This window comes from Camelus dromedarius, chromosome 14, assembly GCF_036321535.1.
Source record: "Camelus dromedarius isolate mCamDro1 chromosome 14, mCamDro1.pat, whole genome shotgun sequence".
In the NCBI taxonomy this organism is placed as follows: Eukaryota; Metazoa; Chordata; class Mammalia; order Artiodactyla; family Camelidae; genus Camelus; species Camelus dromedarius.
The window spans coordinates 62493255-62498231 of NC_087449.1; the positions used below are offsets into that span (position 1 = coordinate 62493255).

The window sequence follows — 4977 nt, forward strand, 5'->3', positions numbered from 1 at the left end:
TTTAATATTCCTCCAGCGTTCTCTACTGACAAACCTTACCATTGTTCCAGATGGTGAAGGAAAAATGTAAAGGGCATATCAAGAACTGTGAAATAGGTCTGAGATTTTATCCTGCTTGGAAACTAACAAATTAGCCTGTCCCCATTTCATGGATACTGTCAGAAAGCATAAGATACCTTGCTCAGATGCAAAAACTTTTATTACTTATAGCACAGCACACAGAATGAACTTCATCTTAGCACTGATTCTCCTTGCCTCTGAAGCTCCAGGCTGATGGTATAAATATAGCAGATTTGCATTCACAGTTTAGAAACCTTGACCTTAGGGAACTCAAATCTTTTATAAGGAAGCAAACCTGTGTAACCTTTTCCCATTATTTTTTAATTAATAAGCTTCGTTTTTTTAGACCAGTTTTAGGTTCACAGCAAAGTTGAACAGAAAGTAAAGACAGTTCCTGTATATCCCCTGTATCCACATGTGTGCAACATCTACCACTATCAATATCCCAAACCATAGTGGTACCTTATTTTTAAACTGAAGTACCATAAATTACAACATGTCATCTCTGGTGTACAGCACAATGTCCCAGTCATGCATAAACATACATATCTTCGTTTTCATATTTTTTCCATTAAAGGTTATTACAAGATATTGAATATAGTTCCCTGTGCTATATAAAAGAAACTTTTTAAAATCTATTTTTATACATAGTGGCTAACATTTGTAAATCTCAAACTCTCAGTTTTATCCCCTTCCACCCCCTTTCTCCAGTAACCATAAGATTGTTCACTAAGTCTTCAAGTCTGTTTCTGTTTTGTAGATGAGTTCATAGTTTCCTTTTTTTTTTTTTTTTTTTAGATTCCACATATGAATGATATCATATGTATTTCTTTCTCTTTCTGGCTTACTTCACTTAGAATGACAGTTTCTAGGTCCATCCATGTTGCTGCAAATGGTATTATTTTAGTCTTCTTTATGGCTGAGTAGTATTCCATTGTATAAATATACCACACTTTCTTTATCCAGTCATATGTCGACATTTAGGTTGGTTCCATGTCTTGGCTATTGCACACAGTGCTGCCCACAGTGGTACCTTTGTTATAACAAATGAACTTGCACTGAAATATCTTTATCACCCAGAGTCTCTGCTTTACACTAGGGTTCATTCTTGGTGGTGTCCTTTCTCTGGGTTTTGTATAGTGACATATATTCGCCATGACACCAAGTAGTTCCGCTGCCCTAAAGTCCTCTGTGCTGTCCCTAGTCATCCCTCCTTCCCCTCAGTTGCTGCCAACCCCTAGTCCTTCCACCGTCTCCATAGTTTTGCCTTTTCCAGAATGGCAGATAGCTGGAATAATACAGCATGTGGACGTTCCAGACTGGCCTCTTTCAGTTAGTGATATGCATTTAAGGTTCCTCGTGTCCTTTCATGCCTTGAAAGCTCATTTCTTCTTAGAACTGAATAATATTCTGTTGTCTAGATGTATTATTTATCCATTCACCATGAAAAATATGCTGCTTGCTTCCAAGTTTGCAATTATGAACAAAGATGTTGTAAACATCATGCACTGAGTTTGGGGGTGGACATAAGTTTTCAATTCATTTGGGTAAATACCAAGGAATGCAGCTGCTGGATCATATGGTAAGAGTATTTAGCTTTGTAAGCAACTTTCAAACTGTCTTCCAAAGCGGCTGTACCATTTTGCATTCACACCAGCAGAGAATGAGAGTTCCTGTTTCTCCACAAGCCTGCTTAGACTTGACAGAGCTGGAACCAGGGGGAGGTGAGCGAGGCATTTACCATGGGTGCAAAATTAAGAGGCATCAAAACACTCGGTAACCAAGACAAATAATACTTTGGTGCAATATTTTAAGGAATCAAAATGAATGTCAAAAGTATCTGTGAAGAACAACATACCAACAATGGACTACTACTCAGCCGTTAAAAAAGAATGAAATAACGCCATTTGCAGCAACATGGATGGACTTAAAGATGATCATACCAAGTGAAGTTAAGTCAAAGACAAACATCGCATGACATCACTTATATGCGGAATCTAAAAAAAAAGATACAAATCTTACTTACAAACCAAAAATAGACTCACAAACATAGAAAACAAACTATGGTCACCAAAGGGGAAACGGCGGTGGGGAGGAATAAATTAGGAGTTTGAAATTAACAGATACACATTACTATATATAAAATAAATAAACAACAAAGACCTACTGTACAGCACAGGGAACTATATTTAATTTCTTTTAATAACATATAAAGGCAAAGAATCTGAAAAATATATTTATGTATGTATATGCATAACTGAATTGCTTTGCTGTACACCTGAAAGTAACATTATAAATTAACTACACTTCAATAAAAAACAAAATTGAAAAAAAAAAGAACAACGTATCAAAATTTTAAATAGACAAGACCATACTTTGCTTTTGCACAACTTACCTGGCCCTGTGGGAACCTGCTTTTAGATAAACGTTGGTATATTTGATATGTTGTTCATCTTAGTTTTTTTACATTAATACTGATTTTTTAATATTGCACAGAAATATTGATCTTGATTGCTGGGGGTTTGGGTGCCCCTTTAAATGGAGCCCAAGGCAAGAGCCTCGCCTGCCTCCCCCTGTTCCTGGCAGCTTAGATCACAGTTTCCTGGCCTCTGTAGGGTCGACTGGTCCTCATCGGGTAAGCCCCGGCTCAGACTCTGCCTTCTGGAAGAGGCTTCCTCTGATTGGAGGAACTGAAGCAGCACCGGGTCATTCTCTGTTCCGTCGCTCTGCACTCTCACGATGTGAAATTACCCGACTCGTTTGTTTCTCTCTCACTGTCCGGCCCCACGAGGGCCTCTCCACACTGTCGCCTGTATCAGGGAGGGTTCGACACAAAGTAGGTGCTCAGTAAACATTTGCTGAGTGAGCCCTGGTTTTACTTTTGGAAGTAGCATCTTCCCTCCACAGAGGAAGGGTAACAGTCTCAGCCCACGAATGGGGTGCTCCTGGGGGCCTCTGAAAGGGAAGCGTGATCTTGGGCAAAGGTGGGGCCAGTAGGTGGGCGATGTTCATAACTAACCCGGAAAGGGGAGAGAATCAGGGCAGCAAATGCAGATATCACATTTCCACCACCAGGTGGCAGCACACCCTCGTCTCAGGGAAGTTCTATTCCGGGAAAAGCCCACCTCTTAATGTGGGGTTTATTTTCTCACGTATGAACCTCCGTCCATCCACCTAGTTGTTCTTTGGTTCATGAAAATATCCCTTCACCCAATTATTCACCCATCCATCCATCTATGTATTCACGCATTTGTACATTCATTCAAAAAATAAAACCATGGGCCTGGCCCTGGGCATACTGCAACAAACAAGATAAAAGTCTTTCTTGCACTCTTGGAATTTCCATGTTTAGTCGGGGAAGGCAGATAGTAAATAAGGAAGCACGTGGAGGAACGAGATGAGTTCAGATTGTGACAAGTGTCATGAAGAAAATTTTAAAGAATGGTGGCAGGGCTGGAGGCGGGGGCCGCGGTTAGGGTAGTGCAGGAGAGTGGGCAGAGCGGGCTCTTTTAGGTCAGATGTCCAGGGAGGTCTCTCTGGGGAGGGACATTTGAGATCAGACCGGAAGAACAAACGAGGGGTCGCCAGCCATGCAGAGTGGGGAGGGAAGGGACAACTTTGGAGGCTGAGTCAGTGCAGGAGAGTCAGAGCGGGAAGGAGCCAGGGTGTCCGAAGCACAGAGAGACAGGCAGTGTGGCTGCAGCACAGTGGATCACTGTGGGAGGCGGGACACCCGGGTGACCAGGTCAGAGAGGTCTCCAGGGCCAGCAGCACCGGCCAGCTGTGGGGAGGAGTTTGGTGTCATCTCAGGATCCTGGAAAGTCACAGTGTGGGACTGACAAGTTCTGACTTGCATTTCTAAGAGACCTTTCTGGATGCTGAATGAGCATCAGACAGTGAGGGGCGAGGGGTGAAGGGGGCGAGCAGTTGCTGGGATGTGGGGGTCAGGGGATGCAGGTGGCGTCAGATCACAGTGGTCTGACAGAGCCTGAGAGAAATGCCAGGGTTTGGGAAATACTGTGGGTGAAGAAGATTCAGGACCAGGCCATGGCTGTGCGTGGTGAGGGAGGGGAGAGGAGTCAACACTGCAGGGCCATAAAGCCCCCTGACGCCCTTCACTACCCTCTCCTTGACCGAGACCGTCACAGCATAGAAAAGAATATTTTCATACCATCTGCTGACTTGAGCCCAATGCCCTTGGTCTGGGCTCCCTATAAAAATCTCCAGCAGCTGATTCTCCGACAAGGTTCTTGTGAAAGGGGGGAGGCAAAATCGTGCATGAAGGTGGGGCTCTTCCTTTACAAAGCTGCCAGGAAGCATCTTCCACAGGCTCCCTAAGACCGCGCCCCCTCCGTGGAAGAAAATGATGCCTCGCCGGGGGCTGGCAGAGGCCTCCTTGAGCTGGAACAGCCTCATGGGTGTGGTCCCAAAATGTAGGTTGGTTACCACAAGTCTGGGGTCCTCCTTTATTCTCATGCTGTCTTGGAAAAGCTGGATGAATCTGGGCGTGGAGCAAATTCCCAACTTCTCCAATATATCCCCCTGTTAGAGGTAAGAGGAAGAAAGGGAGAGGTCAGGAGAGGGTAGGATCCACCTGGATGGTCTGTGACTCCTGCCGCTTGTAACTGCCAGGATGCTTTTGCCATTTTTCCTCTGCCTCCTCGGCGTGGACCCGGGGCTTGTCAGGGAACACCAGGCTCTGGGGTGTGTCCAGACAAAGGGTTGGATTTTTAGAATTTCGCCCCAAAAGCTCTTGGCTGAATAATGGTATGAATTTGCCAAAGAGCTAAGTGGGCTGAGTGGTTGGACACTGAATTGAACAAAGCTTGGCTGGCAACCTCGCTCTCTTTGGTTCCCAGCCTGAGATGGCAAAGACGGTTCACCACCTGGGTATCACAGTCCCCCTGGGTTATGACA

At 44.4% G+C, this 4977-nt stretch overlaps 1 long non-coding RNA gene across 1 annotated transcript; it reads right to left on the minus strand.

The window, feature by feature from the left end:
* Positions 1 to 360: 360 nt before the first annotated feature.
* Positions 361 to 4756, minus strand: LOC135322912 (uncharacterized). Its single transcript, XR_010383973.1, has 2 exons — positions 4232 to 4756; positions 361 to 2870 (listed from the first exon to the last, which is right to left on the minus strand). It is a non-coding gene; the product is annotated as an uncharacterized LOC135322912 (long non-coding RNA).
* Positions 4757 to 4977: the final 221 nt, after the last annotated feature.